This window comes from Palaemon carinicauda, chromosome 12, assembly GCF_036898095.1.
Source record: "Palaemon carinicauda isolate YSFRI2023 chromosome 12, ASM3689809v2, whole genome shotgun sequence".
In the NCBI taxonomy this organism is placed as follows: Eukaryota; Metazoa; Arthropoda; class Malacostraca; order Decapoda; family Palaemonidae; genus Palaemon; species Palaemon carinicauda.
This window is the reverse complement of record NC_090736.1, coordinates 117675781-117703280: the sequence shown is the minus strand read 5'-3', so window position 1 is coordinate 117703280 and position 27500 is coordinate 117675781.

The window sequence follows — 27500 nt, the reverse complement described above, 5'->3', positions numbered from 1 at the left end:
AGAGAGTTTGGATATGCGTGTCTGTGCTAGAGAGTGCAGTAGCGGATTGAAAAAGATTTTTTTTTTTAAATTTGTACTGTCTAGTGTTGTGAACTATTTTCCATTGAAACCTGATATCCTTGCTTTCCTTGTCCACATTCCTTTAAAACACTTGATTTTTTACGCGAAAAAAGGAACAGGAATGCCTGGTATGGCTTACCCCGAGTGCATGATGGTTGAAGAAAAAACCAAGAAATTTAGGCTGGAATATTCTATACCAAAAAGGATCTTGGTAATATATGTAAAAAAAAAAAAAATGGGAAAACATCATCTAAATGTTTTATAAGTATATATGGAACCCTTATTCATAATTTTTATGATTATTGTTTATTGGCTCCTTTATTTTTTATTTTTTTAATACACACGTTTCCTACAGGAACTTTAATTCCCTTTTTTTTTATTCAAATTCATTTTGAATATAGATTATAAAGAGCTAGCCTCCTGAAACTTAAACTGACCACCATCTATAGTACTCCAGGACCAACATACCAAAACTGCCGAAAATAGCTTGATTTTTTTTTCAATCACATAATACATTAAAATGAAATAAAAGATAACGGTGTCTTTTACAGTTTTTTATCTCTTGAATCTGGGCATTATTCAATACGCTAATTGCTTGTTCTTATAAGATACAGACTAATGGATATCCTATAAGGGGTTAACTGAATTGTATCATTTTCTCCTTACAAAAGTATCTATGAAAGATTCAATACATAAAATGGAATCGGATATAATTTCATATTAAATCTGTTATGTAATGTTCTTGAAGTAATGGAATACATTGTTGGAAAAAACAACATTAGAAAGATATTAAATTCAAACATTAGAATTGACACTCTTAGATCATCATGATTCTGATTTACGAGGCTACGTAGGCCTAGGAGTGAGTCATGCATCCAGGGAATCATAGAAACTAAGAGAACCTAAAGGAAAAAGAAGTATTTTTTCCTAGAATGGAAATACGCTTCGGATTCTATTGCCGAACAAACACAAAAACATATTTTCAGATGTAATGACTGATAATAACTTATTTTACACATATACTAATTGTAAGAAACTTTTGTAGTAGTTTGCTCTCTCTCTCTCTCTCTCCTCTCTCTCTCTCTCTCTCTCTCTCTCTCCTCTCTCTCCTCTCTCTCTCTCTCTCTCTATTGTACTAGATGATGTTCCACCGTGGAACCCTGAAAAAATAATTTTGTTACTTTCGGTAATTAAATTCACTTTCAACTGAAACAGGTAGTGTCTTGACTATCCCATACTCTTTTAAGGAAGTAATATAAAAAAATATAAACTGTGTACACATCGGTACAAATACATTAAGTATACACACGTATCCATATCCTGCATAAGTTCTATATAATATCAGGACCCTGTCTAGGGAAGAAGTATATATTATTATTATTATTATTATTATTATTATTATTATATTATTATTATTATTATTATTATTATTATTATTATTATTATTATTATTATTATTAGCTACAACCTAGTTGGAGAAGCAGAATGCTATGATCCCAGGGGCTCCAAAAGGAAAATAGCCCAGTGAAGAAAGGAAACAAGGAAAAATAGATTATTTTAAGATCAGTAACATTAAAATAAAAATCTCGTATATAAACTATAAAAAATTGACAAAACAAGAGGAAGAGAAATGATAGAATAGTGTGCCGAGAACTCTAAGCCAGTACAGTGTAACACCATGATACAGAGGCTATGGCACTACCAAAGACTATCAGGACCTATCGATTGAAGATCTTACTGTCCTACTAGCGGATCGTAAATAAATAAATTGTGATATAATATTGTGTGAAATAAGAACTACGGGATCTTATAGAGTGCGATAAGAAGGTCATATATTTTGCTTCAGATGACATGAAAGTAACACAGAAAATATAGTCTTTTTTTTTTTAATAAAACATTATTGCAGGTAACAGGGGGTAATTTTATGGTATCAGTGATATAACTACGATGATTTATGATCAATCTAAATTTACACCAACAGCAGCCCAAAGCAAATGAAAAAATAGATGTTTTTTATGACTATGTGTATATATCTTTAAAAAAAAAAATAACGACCCAATTTACATCTGTTTAAGTGATTGCAAGAAAAGAGAGGACAATCAGCTGTAGGAGAGTTTTAAGTAGAAACCAGGAATAACAGAGAGGCATGGTCGTAAAATTTGTTCAAAGAAACAAAGAAAAAATCATGAACACCTTTTTATAGGAAAAGTAACATAGAAAATGGGCATGGTGAAGCTCAAATTGCGGACCAAAAACAAAAGAGATTTCCTTTTCAGTGAAAATATGAAACAATATCAGGTAAAGAAGTAACAATGTTAAACTAGTTAAAGTCAAACGATCATGAACCTTAGGAACAAAAGAGAAAATAAAGTTTTAAGAAATGAAATAAAAACTAATGTAATATAAAAAAAAACTGGTGTGTATATTTTAGTACTAGAAGATAGGTACTTCCGGTTACGTGACGAAATAGAAGGAATTAAAGATACAATTGTTGATAGTTGATTAAGAGATAGGTGGAAAATTTCCTAAACAAGATCGATGAAACTTCAGAAATAAAATAAGCTAGAGATTGAAAATGTGGGTAAAATAAAAAAAAAGAGAGAATGAGCAGAAGAATCCAAACCATAAATAAAGTAAAAACCTAAGATATTCATGCACATAATTGAACCAAAATTCAGAAAACACTAAAGAAATGAAAAGGATCAAACTGATGAAAAGAAGATTTGGAACAGCCAACGTAAAATTACTCCAACGGTTTATCATTGAACTACTATCAACAAAAGAGGTAGAATAATAAAATTTGCAAGGTATTTCTATACAATGCTTTGTAATAGTGAAATAAGAAATAACTGCCAATAAAAATAGTGAAACACCGTAGCCAGTACAAAAAGTAACATTAGGAAAAGTAAATAAAGTATTAAGAGGCATAGAAAAAGAAAAGTAGAAGTACAGTTCCCTCCAGGAATTTCGAGACACAGCATATATATATATATATATATATATATATATATATATATATATATATATATATATATATATATATATATATATATATATATATATATATATATATATCCAGTATATATATATATATATATATATATATATATATATATATATATATATATATATATATATATATATATATATATATATATATATATATATTCTCACAGAAAAACACGCACACGCAAAACACCTACACACAAATACACGCACACACAAACACACACACACACACACACACACACACACATATATATATATATATATATATATATATATATATATATATATATATATATATATATATATATATATATATATATATATATATATATATATATATATATGGGTAGTTTAGTTTAGATATGCATCTCAAAATTCGATTCTGTCTTGATAAGTATGTACATGGCTTAACAATTTATTTTATAATACATAGAGATTTCATAATAGTAAAACTCACTGAACTTCAAACAGAATGTTTGCAAGACCTCTACACCTAGGGCTTCGAAAATTACTACTATAATAAATTTCAATAAAATGACGTACAAAAGACCTGAAAAATTACCGCCCAATAAGTTACACTGTTAGTATTATAACAATTATTTACGCAGATCTTATCAAATCGAATAAAAAGATTTTTTTTTTTTTTAACCAAGCAGGATTGCGGGTTTTAGAGGCGAGTATTCAACAACTGACCTGGCAATACAAAAATCAACAGTATGTGACAAACCACTATGTATGACATTTATAGGCCGAGACAAATTTTGATTATGTCAAAAACTCATCAGAAATGAAAGTCGCTCAAAAGTAACGAATAGATGGATCTTATGCTAGAACACTTGAAGATATCTATGCAAGTAGTAAAGCAAGCCTAAAATTACATAAAGATGGTGAATTAGACGAGGAAATTAAATCTTTCTTAAAATTATTCAAAGTATGCCTAAAATGTTTTCTTTAATAATATATATTTGGAAAATGTAGAAATTAATATTTATGAAAATACGTTAACTACTTAATATACGCAAATGACAGTTATTAGGGAATTAGTGGAGGCATTGTAAAAGACGATAAAAGATTTGAATAGAGAAAGTACAGAGTTTAGGCTTGAAAAGGAATGATTAAAACTAAGATAATGCTAATGAAAATGCAGAGACAACAATAAGGTAATTTCATCCAACTATGATAAAAAACCATATCTTAAAAGAAAACTTTTCCTTCTGAAAATATTTTGGGTGGTGAATTTTTATATGTCTTAGATCAATGTGCTATTATTGCTTCTCCTCCGTGTTAAGATCGAATCATTAGACTTGATATTATTTTATCCCTTAATTCTTTACGATTTTGTAACGTTTTTTTAAGAGAATTGAAGCAACCCGAAAATTAAGAATGTATTGATTGTACACTATGAGTAAAATACTTAACTCTGCTAATGATGCATATTTTATCTTTAAAAAAAAATGACATGAACTCTGAACATGGTTTGATTAGCATCGTTAATTCAGCTACAGAGAGGCCAGGGAGACTTGGAATCATTAATTAATAAGAATGGAGGAATCAATGAGTTTTAGCGTTGGGTACAATTACCACCCCTCTCTCTCTCTCTCTCTCTCTCTCTCTCTCTCTCTCTCTGCTCTCTCTCTCTCTCTCTCTCTCTCTCTCTCTCTTAGCAGAAAAAAAGTTTCAAAAGCATTCAAGAAAATGCGGTCTATATTGGGTGGTAAAGGACAGTACAGTGGTTTTTCAACATCCGGATCTCAGTATTGATCATGTTCCTTTAACTTCATATGACTCTTTCTTAAATTTAGGTTGCTTATTGAGAAAGTGTTTTAAGATTTCGGTGATAAATCTATTCTGAAGAAATGCTTTAATTCTTTCATTCTACCTTGTTACAAGTACTTTTCTCGTGTTTGGTCTTCAGCTGCTGATTTTAATCTTGATTTGTTAGACTAAAACTTGTTGTCTATTAAATTTCTTATTCCTGAGCTAGATATTATTCTTTGGCACCGTCGTTAAAATAGTTCATTATACATGTTGCATAAGATTTTTCATAATTCTGACCATCCTTTACATTTACATTTTCTTTGACATTTCCCTCCTATTCCTAAAACTAGGCCTTCTCCATCATGAGGCTCAACAGTACATAGTATTCTAGAAGTTTTATTCCAGCTGTGACCAAATTATGGAATGATCTTCCTAATCGAGTAATTGAATCAGTAACACCTTCAAAAGTTCAGACTTGCAGCAAATGTTTTTTACGATGAACAGGCTTATATAGATATTTTTATAGTTTATATACGACATATCTGCTTTTACGTTGTTACTGTTTTTAGAATCATTTATTGTTAATGTTTACTCATCGTTTATTCATTTCTTGTTTCCTTTCCTCACTGGGCTATATTTCCCTGTTGGAGCCCTATGGCTTATAGCAACTAGGGTTGTAGCTTGGCTAGTAAAAACAATAATGATAAAAATATTATTGCTTCATCTCCATGTTAAGATCGAATCATAATACTTAATGTTCTTTTATGCCATAATCTTTTACGGTTATGTAATGTTTTTCAAAAGGGAATTGAATCAACAAGAAAATGAAATAGGGTATTAAATATTAAAAATTAGTAAAATATGCAACTCTACCAATAATGCATTTTTTTTTCTACAAAATAACACAAAAATATGACACGAACTCTGAAGACAGTTTGACTAGCATCGTTAATTCTGCTTCAGCGATGCCAAGGAAATGGGAATCATTAATTGGTAAGAATGAATGAAAAATTAGTTTCAGCGTTGGGTACAAATCTCTCTCTCTCTCTCTCTCTCTCTCTCTCTCTCTCTCTCTCTCTCTCTCTCTCTCTCTCTCTCTCTCAGCAGAAAAAAATAAAAAAAGATTCAAAAGCATATAAGATATTTTTGTCTATTAGCGTCAACAAATAATTCATACAAATATTTTAGGTTGGCCAGGTCACTACCCATCCATTGAGATACTAACGCTAAGGAGTTGTGAGGTCCTTTGATAAGCTAAATGCTACTATAATATATCCTTTTCTCTGGTTACGGTTTATTTTCCCATTGCCCACACAAACACCGATTACTCTGCCTTATCATTGAAAGATTCTCCTCTGTCCTCATACACCTCACAACACTGAGATTACCAAACAATTCTTCTTCACCCAAGGGGTTCAACTACTGCACTGTACTTGTTCAGTAGTTACTTTCCTCTTGGTAGGGGTAGAAGAGACGCTTTATCTATGGTAAGCAGCTCGTCTAGGAGAAGGAGACTCCTAAATCAAAACATTGTTCTTTAGTGTTGAGTAGTGACATAGCTTCTTTACCATGGTCTTCACTCTCTTGGGTTGGATTTCTCTTACTTAAGGGTACTCTCAGCCACACTATTCTATCTTATTTCTCTTTGTCTTCTTCTCTTATTTTTTTTTTTTTTAGTTTTTCATACTGTTCATGAAATATCTTATTTTTCCTTGTTTCCTTTCCTCACTGGACTATTTTCCATGTTGGAGCCCTTGCACTTATAGCATTCTGCTTTTTCAGCTAGCTTAGCAAATAATAATAATAATAATAATAATAATAATAATAATAATAATAATAATAATAATAATAACAAAAAGAGGTTTTGGTAAAAGAGCTGTTTATTGGGTATTAGGAATTTTCGCCTTACAATTTAGAATAATGCAACTTAAATAAAAAATTATTCAATTTTCACCGTGATTTCTTTTTCCTACCATAAAATCCTTTTCCATCTACTTTAACGTTGATGTATTTTCGTTTTAGTATATCCTTATTTTCCAAAATCATATATATTTCTTTCACATGGGCTTTGTCTACACTAAGCATTTCACGAAATCCTGATAATCAAAGGTGCTCTAAAGGAGAGAGAGAGAGAGAGAGAGAGAGAGAGAGAGAGAGAGAGAGAGAGAGAGAGAGAGAGAGAGAGAGAGAGAGATGGTCAAAATTCATCAGGTTTACACATAGGTTATCTCAGACCACAATCATCGGGGATCTGTATAATTACTTATTAACTTAAAACTTTGAAAGAAGAAAAGAAGCATTGGCGTACATGAAAGCTATCTTAATAATCTTCTATACAAGACTTAATGCAAATGAAGAAGGATAAATCAATGAAGTTTGTGTATCAGAAAAGGAGAAAGTTTTTTCTTATCACGACGGAAACAAAAAGGAAAAGGAGAGAGATATTGGGGGCGGTGGAAATGTATGACGCAAATGTTCCTTGGGGTGATTTTTGAATGGGGTTACATCGACAACTCTGATCATTTCCATAAACAATACACAATTAAAGTGACTGCTTCCTTTTGAGGATGTTAAAGGAGAATGAAGGAAAGTATAAAAGCTAACGACACGACGAACACTGAAAAATAGCGGCATAGATAAGGTCATTTATTTTTTTTTTTTTCACCTGAACTTATCTGAGGTGGTTTCGTTGGCAGAAGGATTCTTCAACAGACGCACACATGAACTTGGGTTGGCAATGGAACTTGAACCGAAGGGCGTGGAAAAAAAAAAAAAAAAAAAAAAAAAAAAAAAAAAAAAAAAAAAAAAAAAAAAAAAAAAAGAGTGAAATTATGTATAATGGCTGTGGTTATTGCACTTTTAGTACTGGGTCTCGACGTATTATGTTGTAAAAGAAAAAAAAAAATAACAACTTTCGATCATTTCTGGTAGGCTTATCATTACCAGTACGTCGAACTAATGACACCGTCAGCTTGTGATTATCGAATTTGATATAGCTGATAAATAAGCGGATCCATTTCATCAATTATTAATCAACACTATTTTACCCATAGCCAATATTAATCTTGTTAAAGAGTCAAAGAATGATACAATAAGTGATGCTGACATTGGAGCATCTGTGTTTGTGTCGTTCGGTGTTTATATATATATATATATATATATATATATATATATATATATATATATATATATATATATATATATATATATATATATATATATATATATATATATATATATATATATATATATGTCTTCCACTATTTCCCTGTTAAATTACTATCATTGCGTATATCTGATTTCTCTATTATCATCCTTATGCTCTCTCTCTCTCTCTCTCTCTCTCTCTCTCTCTCTCTCTCTCTCTCTCTCTCTCTCTAATATATTTTAATCTATTTCTAAATAAAAGTAAATGTAAAATGTAACAATGTTCACAAAAAAAAAGTGACAGACAAGATCTTCCTCAATAAGTAATTATATACCGGAAAAGGGTAGACACTTCTTTTCAAGTTTCTGGTAAATTGAATGTTTTTACTTGTATCACAGCTTAAAGTAAGAAATAAGCATTTGAATACGGAATAACCAAATCCATAAAACACAAAATATAGATTTGTTTTAAACAGAGTCGGGATTTCACAAGCTGCTTTACATATCTTAGGGATGATAGCACAGAAAGCTCACCCTTTACACGAATGTCAAGAGAGTTCGAGATGGCTGACAGCTATCCTTTTGAGTTACACTCATCGAATTATTGACCAGACTCAATGTTCCCACACTTGCAACCCCCGTATTCAACATCCCAACGAGGTGGATAAAATTTGGCTACTTTTACATATTTGTTAAATATGGTTACTTACTCAAGAAACAATAATTATGATAAAGTATGGCTTTAGAATAGGTAAACAATTGACATTTTTGTATACTTTAGTTAAACAACAAAAAGGTATTAACAAAAAATCTTTTATTCTTATAAGATAAAAGAAAATAATATTTCATATATCCCTCAATGAAACAAGTTATTGAAAAAAATCTCTTTTAGTTTACAAGGGGAAATAATAAAAAAAAAAATACATATAAACTATGTCTAAGAGTAAGATTGCGATGAATAATTCAAGATTACTTTCTGGTCTCCAACATTTTAAACTTTTTTTTCTCTCCCACGATTTGGAATTTATTTCAATTTGGTGGAAGAGAAAAAGATTGTTTGAACAATTTCTGTCAAATACATTTAATTAACAAAAAAATCTAAATATAATACAGAATTGGCACTGGTATTACAGTAGCAAACATTCGGGATGAACATAAATTTCCGGTGTTTAGCTTATCAGGAAAATTTTATGGATTGATAATAATCTATAGGTCTTACATTTCCATCAAGAATAGAACAAACACTTTTATGTGCCTTAGCTTTTTTTCTATCGAAGACAAAGATACAAAGAAAGGTACACTTCCTCGAAGCAGGGCATTCTTTTCTGCTTAGATATAGAATAATTGTTTCAGAAATTGAAAATTTGAGAGAAAAATAATTATTTACATTATTGTATGAAGACAAATTCTCAATTTAGATTCTTTTCCAATTATTAGGTTGAGGATGGGGGAGTATATATAAGAAACCCATATTTTAAAGAAATATAAAAATAGACTGAAGAGAGGATCTAATATAAATACAATTGGAGTTATGTATATATATATATATATATATATATATATATATATATATATATATATATATATATATATATATATACATATATATAAATATATATATATATATATATATATATATATATATATATATATATATATATATATATATATATATATATATATATATATATATATATATATATATATATATATATATATACAGTGGTACCTCTACATATGACTTTAATTCGTTCCACAACCTACTTCGGATGTAGAAAATGTTCGGATGTAGAAACGAATTTTCCCATAAGAATACATGGTAATTCATTTAATTCGTTCCTCAGCCTAAAAACCCATAATAAATCCTTAATAAATGGCTACACATAATTACACATAACAATAACATAACTGCATAATATGAAAGAAGCATGTAAAAAAGATGATTATAAAGTAATAATGAATAAAAAATGTGTTTTATTGCCACTTTACCTTAGAGACAGGCCAACGCAGGTGTAGGATTTGCTACGCCTGGAGACGAACGATCGGCGAGAAGGTAGACTTGGCGTTAACATGTTCTTTACATAAATACTCTCTCTCTCTCTCTCTCTCTCTCTCTCTCTCTCTCTCTCTCTCTCTCTCTCTCTTGTTCATCTTCACTGTTAGTGTTAGAGATGTCTATTATTTTTTTTTTGAGAGAGAGAGAGAGAGAGAGAGAGAGAGAGAGAGAGAGAGAGAGAGATTAAACAGAAATGAGAGATTAAACAAAAATGTGTTGTGTACATATGATTTTTAACAGCGTTAACGAGTTGAAAGACAGTTAAATGTAACTAAAAAATCAATATCAGCGAATCTGAATTCCTTTATTAACTAAAACAAATATTGATACAAACACACTCGTGTGCGTATGCGCAAACACACACACACGCACGAGGAGACACGATCGGCGAGAAGGTAGAGATGGTGCCTGCGATAACATACCGTAACTTACACTACGGAAATTTTAATCTAACTTAGCTTATTTATTTTTTCTTTCAATTTTTATATTTCCTATTTTTTACATTTTTTTTCTTTTGATTTATTTTATTTCAATCACTTTCAGTGACGAGTTACGGTATGTTATCACAGTCACCATCTCTACCTCCACCCCGACCATCTCTCTTATTGCGTAGCAATTCTTGCACCTGTGTGTGTGTGTGTTTGTGCATACGCACACGAGTGTGTTTGTATCAATATTTGTTTTAGTTAATAAAGGAATTCAGATTAGCTGTTATTACTATCTTAGTTTCATTTAATTGTTTTTCAACTCGTTGACGCTGTTAAAAATCATATGTACTCTAAACACATTTTTGTTTAATCTCTCTCTCTCTCTCTCTCTCTCTCTCTCTCTCTCTCTCTCTCTCTCTCGGAAAAAATAATAGACGTAGACGTATCTAACACTATAACAGCGAAGAAGAACGAGAGAGAGAGAGAGAGAGAGAGAGAGAGAGAGAGAGAGAGAGAGAGAGAGAGAGAGAGAGATTTTATTTAAAGAACATGTTAATGCTATGTTTAGAGAGAAACAGAAAAAGAGAGAAGTCTTATTTAAAAGAGCTTGTTAATGCTATCTTGGTTTTCTTTGCTTCACTTTTTCCTTTCTTTCTGTTCATCACGCTGGCCCTTCTCACAAATGATCGTTGCCAACAATCTCTTTGTCCTTTATCCCTATTAACCAAAGGCGTTCTATCTCTTCCAGGGTATTGCTACGATGTCTTGTAATAATGGTGATCCCCTTCGATGGTTATTTGCTTTAATGGCTGCCTTCAGCTTGATGATCCTCGAGATCATAGGCCTATTCCGGCCACATTGTTTAGCCATACAGTATCACTCACATGCACACTGCTCTCATGTTTTTCTATAATTTCTTGCTTCAATTCTAATGAAAGAATTGCCTTCTTCCTATACTGAAACTTAGCTTCTTAGGCACCATGATTATAGGTAAAATCAAAAAGGAAATGTGAGAAAAGGAAGAAAATAAGCACTGTTAATAACAGACCAAACAGAGGACAACCACACGATACACACAAGAACAGAGTACTGAGCACTCTACGCTCAATGGCGTAATGTTTACTTCGTGTGTCGAAATAAAATTCGGGTGTAGAGTCAAAAATTTGCTCGAATTTTACTTCGGATGTTGGAAAAGTCGGATGTAGATACGTTCGGATGTAGAGGTTCCACTGTATATATATATATATATATATATATATATATATATATATATATATATATATATATATATATATATATATATATATATATATATATATATATATATATATATATATATATATATTTTTGGGCTCAAGCCATGGCGTCCTGATGGAAGGTTCCTTTTTGGTAGCTTCCTTGGGTATAAGACTACTAAGATATTCCCAGAGAATTTAACCACAGGTTATCACAGAATTCTAACTTCTGGAGCGAGTATCTCAAAGGTTTCCCTTTAAGACATCGTAATACAACAGGGGACGCGCATGTCTGAACGCGCCACATAGCTATCTTCACCCCGAACAGAGTTAATGCTTCGGTGTGTAAGGACTGAGAATAGCTGGGAGCCGTTCCACAGCTAATCTCACTCGTGGCTACTACTGATACTCGAGACGTAAACAAACGGACGCCATTGCTCTAATGACGTCACGCCCGTCTTCATCCTTTGTTTAGTAGCTGCCCTACTTAGACGGATTTTCCCTGTGTTAACTTTATCGTTTTGCATCTTCACTATGTCGTTACCTTCAGCCTCGCCTTCTTCTGGAAAGTTGAGTACAAGGTTCCAGTATTGTTTAATTAAGCTCTGGCCGTAAAGTAAATATTACTTTTCGAGATAATTGCTGTTTTGTGGCAGAGCTGTGCCTCTACCGGACCCGCCATTTTATGGCGTCGTTGTTGTTATGCATGTCTTATTTAGTTAGCCACAACAACGTTTCCGGCCTTATATACTAATCGATTACATTAGTTTATTTAGTCTTCATAGCTAGGAACTTTTATATCGTGTTTAGACGCTTTTTATCGGTCATCGATTGACCTCATACCAGTCGGCTACTATAGCCCCCAGGCCAGGAGCCTACATACAAGTGTTCATGCATGATTTATTAGTGATCCTAGACTAAGTTATGAAGATAGTGGCATTATTTTACAATACTTTTGACAGTGATGCAAATGTTTTCGCCTTCAGGGACCATATAGGGGATAGGCTAGTCAGTGACTCTTTCTAGCCTAACCTAATGTTAGGACCCCTATATGCTTCCTTCATCCCCTGCCTTGGCATTCCCTCTATTTAGCCTTGATTCCTTTTCTGAGTAAAGGGATTAATTGTCTAATAGAGTATATATCGCCTCTCTGTCCTCCCTAAAGGAATGAACCCCCTTTAAGGTTGCGTCCGAGAGTGAGGTTAGGCTAGCCTACCTCTATGGCTAGGATAGTCTATGACTTTCCTGCGATAGCGATATGTCTTCTTCCTTTCCTAGTTCAGGACTCTTAGCCCTGCTCTAGGTTAGGTTAGGAAGGTTTCTCTGTTCCATGCTGAAACTGTACTCTTGCACCGTTTTAGCTGATCGGCCTGATCTTAGGTTAGGGAGTGTCCTCCCTTTCCTTAGTGGCCGCTCTGGTACAGAAACCCTTCCTGGGAAGACTTCTCTCTTCTCCCTCCCCACCTATCTCTTGTATAGCCTAGCCTATGCTTAGGTTAGTTTATACCCATCTGTCCCCTGTCCTACAACTCCTCCTTAGGGTGGAATAGTAGGGCTACCCGAGCTTCCTTGTGCAGTCCGCTCTGGTACATATACCTTCATAGTGTCCTATAAGGTTAGTTACTAGTATAGTTCTGCATATGGGAGTCTCCCCCCCCCCCCTTGGGTGTTCCCTAGCCCTCGATTGGGCTACCTTGCTCCCGGTCCCTAGTGACCCCTGCTCATGGATGTTAGAGCCTGCCTCTATCATGGGTACACCCTCTCAGGGAGGGGGAGGGATGTCTGGAATCCTGATGGTACTTCCTACATCCCTTCCCCCCTCCCCCCTGTCTCTCTCCCTATCCGGGTGCCGGTCTCTTGCCGCCTCTACTGTCGGCAATACCTGCCTCCTACTTGGTGACTCTCCCTAACCTTGCCGCCAGCCCCCCGTGCACCGAGGGACTGTCGGCTGCCGCCGGCTACTACCGGCGGCTCTCCTCCTCCTAGCTTGTCGTCCGCTTGCCGGTCGGCCGCCGGAGTGCCGGCATATACTGCCGGCAACCCGGTACAGCCTTAACCATCCTTATCCCAGTCACCAATCTGGCATCCTCCGACTGCCGGAGCCGCCGCTCCCTGCCGGCGTGCCGCCGTTGTGCCGGCGGCCGCCATCCTGGTATTTGACTGACTTTGAACATTGTCTGTCCTAATGCCAGAATCTATGCTGGAGCGAGCTCCGGCATGCCGGCGGCTTGCCGGATGCCCCGGAGGCGTCAGGAATACTTGCACCCCCTTCCTGTAGCTATCATAAGACAATGATAGCCCTATATCGCAAACAGATAAGCTGTTTCTGCTATTAAGATCAGTACCTAGTACTGCTCTATTAGTGATCATGCTGTCTCTTTGCATTCTTCTAATTCCAGCATGCTATGTGCATCTTAGCACGGCTGGTTGCCAGAAGCAGTTACCTTTTAAATGAGGCCTTCTGGCCCTTAACTGGGAACCGAATGAATTCGGTCCCAATCTTGTCCTTGGTTTTTTCCATGGAATTCCAAAATACTTGGAGTTCTAAGGAATTATATCCGGTGCCCTCGGTCACTCGGATTATCCAGGGACCAAGCTTATGGTAACCAGCCGGGCGAGATGCATGGAGCATGCTCTCCTTTACTATTTTCATTCTCTATGCATCACACCTTCATTACGTTAAAATTAATAATTAATATTAACTTAGTTTAAGAGCCATTCTTATGACTCCCCCATACTCATTTTCTCTTTCTTCCACAGGAGGAGCAGATGAAGTGTGATTTCGCCTTCTGCGCTGTGAAACGCCCGCAGTTTTACTGGCATACGGCTTGCAGGACTCACGCCCCTTGTGCAGACAAGAAAGGGGATTTGAAGTTTTGGAATCCACTGGATTGTACGGTCTGTCAGGCTCACCTAGTTGAGGCCTTCCATAATCCTCCCTCAGCGGAGATTAGAGACATTTCTCGTGAAAAGCTGCGCAAGTGGGTGCGTGGCTTCCAGAAAAATGCTACCGGACCGTACCTGGCCACCGAAGAACTGAGGTCACTATTGTTCCCTAAGGCCTCCCCTGACTCAGTGGTACCCAAAGACGTGATCCCCACTGTCCAAATTACGGTGGAACCTGATGTAGTCATGGCTCAGTCCATGCACGAGTGTCGTTTGGATTCCGAAGATGACGAACAGATTTCGGATGTCTCGGAAGACACGGAGAAAACGCTTATGGCTCAAGGAGCCGAAGATGACGAAGACAAGGTGGAATACACCGAGTCGGAGCAAGAGGTCGCTCCCTCGTCCATCCCCCCTCCTACTCCTACACCGACGGAAATGTCTATTCCGTCTACCTCCTCGACTCCGGATCCTTCTTCTTCCACTCAAGAATTGATCCGACTGATTAGAGCCGTCATGGACGACAGGCTGAAGGAGAACCAGGAGTCCATCAGGTCGATGATAGGATCCAGAGAGCCGAAGAAGATTTCGGTCAAGGATCTCCCCGCTTGCTCTCATGCCAACCCGTGGAGGTATGCAGAGCATATGGTTATTGCGACCGGCAGGATCTTTGTCAGTGATAAGATCGGCACGGTCCCTTTGGAAGATGTGGAGTTCTTCCCAAGCTTTGAGGCCTACCCGGACTGTTACGTCCGGCTTCGTTCCGAACCTGCCTCGAAGGAAGAGACCGAACCTAAGGAAGAGATAGTGTTCGATCTCGCAAAGGCCCAGGCTATGCTAGCCTCCGCATTCAAGAGTAGAGGCTTTACCTGCTCTAAGCTTCCGGCATTGAGCAAGAAGCACCCTACTTACGTTGCACCTGAAACTGCGGTTCTTCCATTCTTGGAAAAGGCCTTAGCTGCATGCCTTAAAGCGGCGGAAGAAGGGAAACCTTGCCCTGCACTGGAGGAGTGCAGACCCTTCTCCATCGTGACCCCCCCTGACGCTCGACACTGGAAAGATGTTCAACATACTTTCGTCGTGGGAAGGCTCGATCCTGACGTCGCCGGACGTCAGTTTAATGAAGACCTCCCTAAGCTCAACGATCACCTCCTTCGTCGGGAACAAGACACGAAGGAGAGGCTTGCGGCATCTCTTTCTCATCAAGTCCAACTTGAAGTTATGGCCTGTGACACTAGAGTACCAGACCACTACATGGTACTCTCCAAATCCCACTTACTGACTGTAATGAAGGACTTGTACCACTTCATAAAGGCTCGAAGAGCCTGTCGGGAATTCGTGTTCGCCGGTGCCACCGTGAAACACGAACCCCGGAGGCTGATTTCCTCCAACATCTGGGGAAAGCACCTTTTTCCTTCTGACCTTGTGAAGGAAATCACTGACAGAGCCGCCACGGAGAATAGGAACCTTCTCCACAAGTGGGGCATGTCCAGGAAAAGGAAACCCTCTCAGGACGACGGACCTCAGCCTAAGAGGAAACCCCAAAAGTCAAAACCCCAGCAACGTCAGCAAAGACGTCAGTTTCCGGGACCCGCTACCTCCCAAGTGGTTGCCCAACCACAACAGACCTTTCAATTGGTCCCCCAACCGGTGTTGTCACAGTCACCGGTCTTCACCCCTGCCTTTGAGCAACAATCAACTACCTTTCATGCCAAAGGTAGAGGCTCATTCAGGGGTGCAAGCAAAGACGCATCTCGCCGTCCCTCCAGAGGTAGAGGAGGAAAGGGAGCTAGCGGCCGAGGCAGCAAGTCCTCGGGACACCAGAAGCAATGAAGTGCTTCCTGTGGGAGGAAGACTCCGCCAATTCCAGGATCGTTGGACCTTCGATCCCTGGGCACACAGCATCGTCAAGAAGGGTCTAGGCTGGAGTTGGACTCAACCACCCCCAATCTTCCAGCAATTCTTCCAACAATCAACCCCCCTTCTGGAAGAATATGTTCTAGACCTCTTGAACAAAAAGGTGATAAGGAAGGTAAAGTCCACCATGGTTCCAAGGGAGACTGTTTTGTGTTCCCAAGAAGGACTCAGACAAACTCAGAGTCATTCTGGACTTATCCCCCCTCAACAAGTTCATAGCGAACAACAAATTCAAGATGCTGACGCTTCAACAAATAAGGACCCTTCTGCCTCAAGGTTCCTATACGGTCTCTATAGACCTGGCGGATGCCTACTGGCACGTTCCAATGAACCATCACGCTTCCTCCTACCTAGGATTTCGACTCCAAAGGAAAAGCTACGCCTTCCGGGCCATGCCCTTCGGCCTCAACGTGGCCCCTCGGATCTTCACAAAACTGGCGGATGCCATAGTACAACAACTCCGCCTAAGAAACGTCCAGGTGATGGCCTACCTCGACGACTGGCTAGTCTGGGCTCCATCGCCCAAAGAGTGTGCAAAGTCTTGCAACGAAGTTACCCAGTACCTAGAACACCTGGGATTCAAGATCAACGAGAAAAAATCTCGCCTCTCTCCAGCTCAGAAGTTTCAGTGGTTGGGAATCCACTGGAATCTTCAGTCACACCGCCTTTCCATCCCCCAGAAGAAAAGGAAGGAAATAGCAGGGTCTGTCAAGCGACTACTGAAATCCAAACGCATTTCAAGACGACAGCAGGAACGAGTTCTAGGCTCTCTACAATTCGCCTCAGTGACAAACCCAGTGCTTCGTGCACAGCTAAAGGATGCCGCGGGAGTCTGGAGACGGCTTCCAAACAGACTGCGACGCCTCCTAAAGCCGTGGTCGGAAGAAAAGGCCCTGAAAAGGTCCATTCCTCTCCAACACCCTCCTCCATCACTCAACATCCACACGGATGCCTCACTGGAAGGTTGGGGAGGTCACTCCCACCAGAAACAGGTTCAAGGTACCTGGTCTCCACTATTCAAGACGTTCCACATAAACATCTTGGAGGCCATGGCGGTCCTTCTAACACTGAAGAAGTTATCCCCGCCGCCCTCGATCCACATCCGTCTAACCCTAGACAACTCGGTGGTAGTTCGTTGTCTCAATCGCCAAGGCTCAAGATCGCCCCAGATAAATCAGGTGCTTCTCCCAATCTTCCGTCTGGCAGAGAAGAAGAAGTGGCACCTGTCTGCAGTTCACCTACAAGGATTCCGCAATGTGACAGCGGATGCTCTATCTCGGACAAACCCGATAGAGTCGGAATGGTCTCTAGACGCAAGATCGTTCTCCTTCATCTCTCACCAAGTCCCAGAACTTCAGATAGATCTCTTTGCAACGAGCGACAACAATCAACTTCCTCTGTACGTAGCCCCGTACGAGGACCCCAGAGCAGAAGCAGTGGACGCCATGTCACTGGACTGGAACAGATGGTCCAAGATCTACCTGTTCCCTCCCACCAACCTTCTGTTGAAAGTCCTCTCCAAACTGAGAACCTTCAAAGGGACAGCGGCCCTAGTGGCTCCCAAGTGGCCCCGGAGCAACTGGTACCCCCTGGTCCTGGAGCTGCAGCCCAAGCTGATCCCTCTCCCGGGCCCAGTTCTCTCTCAACAAGTACAGAAGTCGACTGTCTTCGCTTCATCATCGAAAATCAAGGACCTTCATCTCATGATTTTCTCTCCCTTGCCGCAAAGAAGAGGTTTGGGATCTCGAAGAAAAGTCTAGACTTCCTAGAGGAATACAAGACCGAATCCACGAGACGGCAATATGAATCATCCTGGAGGAAATGGGTCTCCTTTGTCAAGACAAAAAATCCTAAAGAAATCACGATTGATTTCTGTATGTCCTTCTTTATTCACCTTCATGGACAAGGATTAGCAGCCAATACGATTTCAACCTGCAAATCGGCCTTGGCTAGACCAATTCTATATGCTTTCCAAATTGATCTGTTCAACGACATCTTCAACAAACTACCAAAAGCATGTGCTCGCCTACGTCCAGCACCCCCACCGAAACCGATCTCCTGGTCACTAGACAAGGTACTCCATTTCGCCTCCAACTTGGACAACGATTCATGCCCCCTCAAGGATCTGACTCAGAAAGTTATATTCTTATTTGCTCTCGCTTCGGGAGCTCGAGTCAGCGAAATAGTGGCATTATCAAGAGAAGAAGGACACATCCTGTTTACCGATTCAGGAGAAGTGACCCTCTCCCCTGATCCGACGTTTCTCCCTAAAAATGAATTACCCACCAAAAGATGGGGCCCTTGGAGAATATGCCCCCTGAAGGAGGATGTCTCTCTATGTCCAGTAGAGAGCCTCAAGGTCTATCTTCGCAGAACTTCGAACTTTGGTGGAGGCCAACTCTTCAAAGGAGAAACATCGGGCAGCGACCTGTCACTGAAACAATTAAGAGCGAAAATCACCTACTTCATTCGCAGAGCGGATCCGAACAGTACACCCGCTGGTCATGATCCTAGAAAAGTGGCATCTTCTCTGAATTTCTTTCAGAGCATGGACTTTGAAAGCCTTAAAAACTTCACGGGCTGGAAGTCCTCGCGAGTTTTCTTTAAACACTATGCGAAACAAGTGCACGAAGTCAAACATTTTGTGGTAGCCGCAGGTAGTGTTATGAAACCTGCACCTAACTCTGCGTAGAACAGTGAGTTACTTGGGACTCTAACTCTTCGGGTGCCTATGTTGACCCTCGAGCGATTCATAGTGATGTCAAAAAACACTTAGTGCTTTTATAACTGTTCTTATCCCAGGTGAAATGTCATAGTGTCACACAAGTGCCGCATGCCTTGAGCATGATGTGTTTTATTTAAAGACTTGCGTTCCTCGAAAACGAGTACCTACTAATATCCTGAAATTCCTTTTCAGATTCAAGAGCAAGCCTTTATTTCTATGTACATTATTATTACTGTAAATGAACTTTACTTTTTGCTGTAAATTATTTAATTTCTGCATTGTGAAATAAAATTTCTATTTTATTACTTGTGCGTCTCTATCAGCTCCTACTTACTATGAAATACATACCTGTCATAGTTTTATTTATTCCTCCTTTCTTATGGTTATGAAGAATTTAAGATGTTTAATCCTAAATTATATTCACCCTGACTAAGTAAGGTTCCTACACGAATACTTACTTCTGATAACCAAGAGATGAACTCTATACACAGTGCCCAACCACCACTGGTCTAATTTCAGAATGTTCCTATACAAATACCAAACATTCCGCTTCATCTCTAAGTTCTTCAAGTTCTTCTCTCAGGATGAATAGCCCTTCAATACCACTTTGACGTCGGCATAGCCCATGGGAACTTCACTGCCAAAGGGGGGCAGGATATTTCGTCCCTATGGTTCTTTATCTAAGATTACTTTGCTGTTTTGTCAATGCCTAGGCACTTAATACTGGGGGAAAATCTACCACGATACATTGATTCTCTGGTACTCTTCCATCAGGACGCCATGGCTTGAGCCCAAAAAACGGATTTTGAGCGAAGCGAAAAATCTATTTTTGGGTGAGATAGCCATGGCGTCCTGATGGACCCTCCCTACTACTTCGTCCAGTTTTGTTCCCACCCTGTGCTACTGTATCATGGTGATGGGCAGCAACTGGCTTCAGGATGAAGACGGGCGTGACGTCATTAGAGCAATGGCGTCCGTTTGTTTACGTCTCGAGTATCAGTAGTAGCCACGAGTGAGATTAGCTGTGGAACGGCTCCCAGCTATTCTCAGTCCTTACACACCGAAGCATTAACTCTGTTCGGGGTGAAGATAGCTATGTGGCGCGTTCAGACATGCGCGTCCCCTGTTGTATTACGATGTCTTAAAGGGAAACCTTTGAGATACTCGCTCCAGAAGTTAGAATTCTGTGATAACCTGTGGTTAAATTCTCTGGGAATATCTTAATAGTCTTATACCCAAGGAAGCTACCAAAAAGGAACCTTCCATCAGGACGCCATGGCTATCTCACCCAGAAATAGATTTTTCGCTTCGCTCAAAATCCGTTATATGCATATATATGTATATGTATATATATATATATATATATATATATTATATATATATATATATATATATATATATATATATATATATATATATATATATATATATATATATATATATATATATATATATATATATATATATATATTTTTGGGCTCAAGCCATGTCGTCCTGATGGAAGTTCCTATAGGGTAGCTTCCTAGGGTATATTACAACTACGGCGATATTCCCAGAGAATTTACCTTAAGGTACCAGAATTCTAACTCCTGGAGCGAGTATCCCTTGTGAAGGGGATATCGCGACATATCAGAGGACGTATTCTAGACACTCCACATGGCAATCTACATCCTGGACAGAGATTTCGTCTCGTAGGAGGTGATTGGCGAGATTCGAATTCGGGAAAGAAAAAGGGGAGCCGCTCCCAAGGCTTCCCTATCTTCCGATTCGTATGCGTGCCTGGCGCCAATCCTTGCGCCATCTGTATTCCTTTTTGCGTAGCTTAACAACTCGGTGTTTTTCCTTGTTTTTCTCGCAAATCTTGGATTTATTCTGCTTTTCATGGCTTCTCCGTCTTCGTCGGCCTCTGATAAGTTGAGTATAGTGTCTTTTATTTATAAATGTAGGCTCTTGGTAAAATTTTGAGTGATTAATAGGATTAATCTTTGAAACAAGAGCCGTAACCTACCAGAGGTGTCTTGGACGCTGTCGCTCGCTAGGTATAATTTAGTTAGTCAGAGCGACATTCCTGGTTGTTTTGCTTTAATAAATTTTAGCTATTTAGCATTACATAGGATTTCCTTTCGTGCATAGTATTATTTTGGCGAAGTATTCACCATTCTGGCCTACGCTAGGCCATGTAGCCTAGTCGTTTGGTCCTAGTACTTCATGCATGATTATGGTTTTTCCGAGTGTAATTAAAATTTTCTTGAAACTTTAGGCTATATTTTATACATTTTAGACTGTGTGGAATATTTCCAAGATAGTATACGAGTGAGTTTCGGTGATTTAGGTAATCGATTCTCTTAGTGCCTAGGCTAGTAGCTTATGGAGCCTTAGTATACCCTATCATACTCCCCGGTTGCTTCTTTTCTTCGGAGAAGGTATGCAATCCCTTTCCCTCTGTTTAAGCCTTAGGCTTATCCCTAAGTGGTTTTTTCCGAATTTATTTTCGATAAAACTATACTAGGGTGTTACTCTACCTTCCTGTTCCTGTAGTTATGGTTCAAGAGGGACAGAACAACAGAGTTTTTTAGTCTGAGTCTGTGTTGTCTGGCTTGGGGCTGAGTCCCCCTCGCTGACCTAACACAGACAAAGGGAGCTTAGCTCCCTTAGGTCACTACCGAAGGTTTCTGTAGTTATGATTCCTTCTTTTGTGATCTACCAGACTAGTCCTTGTTGCTGTTCTCGGGGGAGGATAAGTTCTTCCCTTGGGAGTAGCAACGCCTTCCTTGCTTTGGTGCTCTGGGAGCTGGTAAGTATTGCTGGCCTTCCCCCTTAGATCTCCCTTAGGCTAAGATAAGTTTCTTGGCTGCGGGTGATCTGTCACTAAAGCAAGGTTGGCAGGACCCTCTTGTCCCTTCCCCCTCTATCTCCGTAATAGCCTAGCCATTACTGTACTGTACGTCGTTCTACATCTGGACCTAGTATAGGTTAGGATGTGGAATTGACTCAGCCCCTTGCTGGCCGGCAGTGCTGCTGGCCGGCAAGGGTCTTATATTTTCGAGTGCTGCCCGGACCTCTCTTGGTCCCTCATCCATGCCTGCCGGCAGAGCCAGACGGCATTGGTCAAGGAAGCCTGAATTAGTTTCTCCCCTTCCTTATATGCACTCTTTCGGTTGCCGGGCTTGGAGGTTGTGTACACTCTTATCCCGGCATCCATTCTATTTTTCTTCTAAGTGCTGTACCTGTCCCGGGTGCCGGCCTATGAGGCCGGCAGCCGTGCAGGTGTAGTCCTCTGGTTCTTTTGCTGCCGGCTGGCATCGGTCTTGTACCTTTGCCGGCCGGCTTATGTCAGCCCTTGTCTGCCGGTCAGCAAGAGTGTGGCCGGCAGCTGGGTACTACCTTGTGTAGTTGCTGGCCGGCAGCCATTGCCGGCCAACACTGGCTGTTACCGGCCGGCAGTTGCTGCCGACAGGCACAGGCATTTGAACCAGAGTGCTGCCGCCCTATAGCTGTTAAGTAGTATACTTTAAAGCTAGTTGTGGTGTGTGCCGGCCGACAAAGGCAGGCCGGCACACATCCCCCTATACTGTACGAGTATTCTTCTGTATAGCATATACAGTAAGAGGAAAACTATAGTAAGGGTTTTGGTACAGCACTGTGTCTTCTAACACTATTGTGTTTTCTTTACACCCCTTTGCTGTTACCCTCAGATTGGAAGCTGAGTTCTTCCCTATCTATTATCCAAGATTTTAAAATCATTGCTTAGGTGTGAGCTCCACCTAATTCCTCTGGAAACCTTGCATTGGTTACTCTAGAAGAGATAAACCATTTTTTATTTTATTATCTGGAAGGCTGCAACAATGGGTTGTGAGGGAAACACAAGTGTGTGTATTTCCTTTATGAATTTTTATGCTATACTATGCATATCCAGTGATACATAGTTCACTTGATACTCATGGAAATTTCTTCTCTTTACAGGAGGACCCTCCGAAATGCGGAAATGTTTTCTGCAATGTCCGCAGCAAGAACCTCTGCGGACATGAGTGTTGTAGGAGACATGCAGCATGCGCTGTCTCCCAGGATGATCTCCAGTATTGGGACCCTCAGGTATGTACTGTATGCACTAACCTGATTAATGAGGCTTTTGATTCCCCTAGAACGGCGGAATCAAGGGATATAGCAAGGGAAAAGCTTCGTACTTGGGTAAGGGGCTTCAAGAAGAACACCTCTGGCCCTTATCTTCCAAGTGAGAAGAGGAGGGCGTATCTTTTTCCCCAGGTATCAGCTGATGCAGTGATTCCCCAGCCTCAAGAGGAGATCCCTCAAGCTCAAGTCCAGGTGGACGTGGAAGTCGCAGTTGCGATGCAAGACATCCAGTTAGATGACAGGATGTCTGACCTGGACGAACGTTTGGAACAAGACCTCCTGGCAGAAGGTCAGGATAAAGTTCAAACCCCGGATGTCGTAGAGGATGAGGTCGACGAGGTGTCGGCTATTCCGGTTCAGATTCCGGATCCTATCCCCTCAACATCGGCCGGTCTCCCAGTAGAACTGGGACAGGCCCTCTCTTCGATTGTTGGAATGATCCAACAAATGCAGAAGGAGAATCAGGAGAAGGCGGCTGCTATGGAACTGCGTATGCAGTCCCTGGCAGAATCACGTGGGCCCCGGAATGGGCTCAATGTGAAAGACCTTCCCGTATGCTCAGATGCTAACCCCTGTAGGTATGCTGAGCACATGCCAATGACGATTGGAAAGATCGTCATCTCGGATAAGCTGGGTTCAGTTCCACTAGAGGAGGTGGAATTTTGGCCCAGCAAGGCATCATATTCGGACTGCTATGTCCGGCTGAGAAAAGAACCAGCTTCAAGGGAGGAGACAGAGCCGAAGGAGGTCATTATTATGGACCACGCTAAGGCTCAAGCCCTACTTTCATCCTCGATGAAAGAGAGGGGCTTCTCTAACTCGAAGGTAGCTGCATTGAACAAGAAGCTCCCTTCTTTTGTGTCCTCTCCTGCTAGAGCCTTCCCCTTTTTACAGAAAGGGTTTGCGGCTGTCCTAAAGGCAGTTGAGGCCGGCAAGCCTTGCCCCTCCCTGGAGGAGTGTAAACCCTTGTCGCTGGCCCTGCCTATGGACCACAAAGACTGGAAGGATGTCCATCTGACATTCTCAGTGGGAAAGTTGGAGGCGGATATTGCCGGACGGCAATTCGGCGAGGACCTCCCCAAGCTGTCCGATTCTCTTTTACGAAGAGAGTTCAAGACAAAAGAAAGACTGGCTGCCTCAATGTCTCATCAGACTATTCTTGAGACGATGGCAAGTGACCCCAAGGTCCATGAAATGTTCATGGTAGTGGCTATGTCTCACCTAGCCACAGTGACGAAGGACCTTTATGGCTTCGTCAAGGCAAGGAGAGCTTGCAGGGAGTTCGTGTTCACCGGGGCTTTGGTGAGACACGAGCGAAGGAAGTTAATCTCCTCCAACATTTGGGGAAAAGACCTTTTCCCTACCGATGTGGTCAAAGAGGTTGTTGATAAGGCTGCCGTGGAGAATAGAAACGTTCTCCAGAAGTGGGGCCTGGCTATCAAAAGAAAATCTTCCCCGGATGAGGGTCCTCAACCAAAGAGGAAGAATATGAGGACTAGGCTACCGTCTCGGTCAGCCAAGCCTTTTAGACAGCAACAGCAACTGCAATTGCCATTGCCTCCAGTGCCCCAGATGGTGGCACAAACCCCGACTACTTTTCAGTGGGTACCCCAGGCTGTGCCAGGTCAGTCATCCACATTCACCCCAATGTTCGAAGGACAGTCTTCTTCCTTTCGTGCAAAACATAGAGGAGCAGCCAGAGGCTCGTCTAGGCGCCCCTCAAGGGGAAGGGGATTCAGAGGTGGTCGTGGTCAGGGAGGCAAGACCTCAGGACGGCAGTCCAAGTGAAACGATACTGGTAGGAGGGAGACTGATGAAATTTTGGGATCGCTGGACCTTCGATCCCTGGGCCCAAAGCCTACTCAAGAATGGACTGGGCTGGAGCTGGTACAGCACTCCACCCCCGTGCCTTCGGTTTTTCCAACACTCCACCCCCATTCTGGAGGAGTACGTTCAAGAACTGTTGGAGAAAAAGGTGATCCGAAAGGTGAAGTCCATCAAATTCCAAGGGAGGCTGTTTTGTGTTCCCAAGAAAGACTCAGAAAAGCTCAGAGTCATTCTGGACTTGTCGCCACTCAACAAGTTCATAGTGAATTGCAAATTCAAGATGCTAACACTGCAACACATAAGGACCTTACTGCCCAAGAGGGCATACTCAGTCTCTATAGACTTGTCAGACGCCTATTAGCACATTCCAATCAGCTGTCGACACTCCCCCTACCTAGGGTTCAGGCTACAACGGAGACTATACGCCTTCAGAGCCATGCCATTCGGGCTAAACATAGCCCCAAGGATTTTCACGAAGCTTGCGAGCGCAGCTCTCAAACAATTACGCCTAAAGGGAATTCAGGTAGTAGCCTACCTGGACGACTGGCTGGTGTGGGCAGCATCCGAGACCGAATGCTTGCAAGCTTCCAGTCAGATGATCCAGTTCCTAGAGTACCTAGGCTTCAAGATCAACAGAAAAAAGTCTCGACTTTCTCCATCCCAAAGGTTCCAGTGGCTGGGAATCCACTGGGACCTTTTGTCACATAGTTTCTCCATCCCAACGAAGAAAAGGAAGGAGATAGCGGGCTCTATCAAGAGACTTCTAGATTCCGAAAGAATATCAAGACGCGAACAGGAGAGGGTACTAGGCTCTCTCCAGTTTGCTTCAGTGACAGACCCAGTGCTAAGAGCACAGCTAAAGGATGCAACCGGAGTTTGGAGAAGGTATGCATCAAATGCGCGAAGAGATCTGAGAAGACCAGTGCCGCCTCGGCTACGTACTCTTCTCAGGCCTTGGTCCCAAGCCAGACATCTAAAGAAGTCGGTTCTTCTTCAGCCACCTCCCCCGTCGATGACGATTCACTCAGACGCCTCGAAGGAGGGATGGGGAGGTCACTCTCATCGAAAAAAAAGTCCAGGGGACTTGGTCCAAGTTATTCAGGACCTTTCATATAAACTTTCTAGAAGCTATGGCAGTGCTCCTTACCTTAAAGAAAGTCTCCCCCCGTCACTCGATCCACATAAGATTGGTGATGGACAGCGAGGTGGTTGTGAGATGCTTGAATCGACAAGGGTCGAGGTCACCACCTCTCAACCAAGTTATGTTAGCCATTTTCCGATTGGCGGAAAAGAAGAAGTGGTACCTGTCGGCAGTTCACCTTCAAGGAGTCCGCAATGTGACGGCGGACGCTCTATCCAGGTTCACACCGATAGAGTCGGAATGGTCCTTAGACGCAGGATCATTCTCCTTCATTCTGAATCAAGTCCTAGAACTGCAGATAGACCTCTTTGCGACGAAAGACAACAAGAAGTTGCCCCTGTACGTGTCCCCGTACGAGGACCCCTTAGCGGAAGCAGTGGACGCGATGTCCCTCGACTGGAACAGATGGTCCAGGATTTATCTGTTCCCTCCTCACAACCTTCTGTTGAGGGTCCTCAACAAACTGAGATCCTTCAAGGGGGTAGCGGCAATAGTGGCCCACAAGTGGCCGAACAGTATGTGGTTCCCCTTGGCATTGGAACTACAGATGAAGTTTGTGCCGCTACCACATCCAGTTCTGACCCAGCGAGTCCAGAAGTCGACTGTCTGCGCTTCATTATAGAAAACCCGGACCCTGCAGCTCATGATTTTCTCGCCCTTGCGGTGAGAAAGCGTTTCGGGATTTCGAAAGCCAGCATAGACTTCCTAGAAGAATATAAGTGCAAATCGACTAGAAGGCAATATGAGTCATCTTTGAGAAAATGGGTGGCCTTTGTAAAGGCAAAGAATCCACAGGAGATCTCAACAGACTTCTGCTTATCTTTCTTCATCCACCTCCATGGCCAAGGGTTGGCAGTTAACACGATTTCAGTGTGTAAATCGTCTTTGATGAGACCCATTTTATTTGCCTTCCAGATCGACCTTGGTAACGAGATCTTTAATAAAGTTCCGAAAGCCTGCGCTAGGCTCAGACCTTCAGCACCTCCAAAGCCCATCTCATGGTCTTTAGACAAAGTTCTTCATTTCGCCTCACTGTTGAGCAATGAAGAATGTGCGTTAAAGGATTTGACGCAAAAAGTTATTTTCCTATTTGCACTCGCGTCCGGGGCCAGGGTTAGTGAGATCGTAGCCCTCTCGAGAGAGGCAGGTCGTGTTCAGTTCCTGGATGGGGGGGATCTGA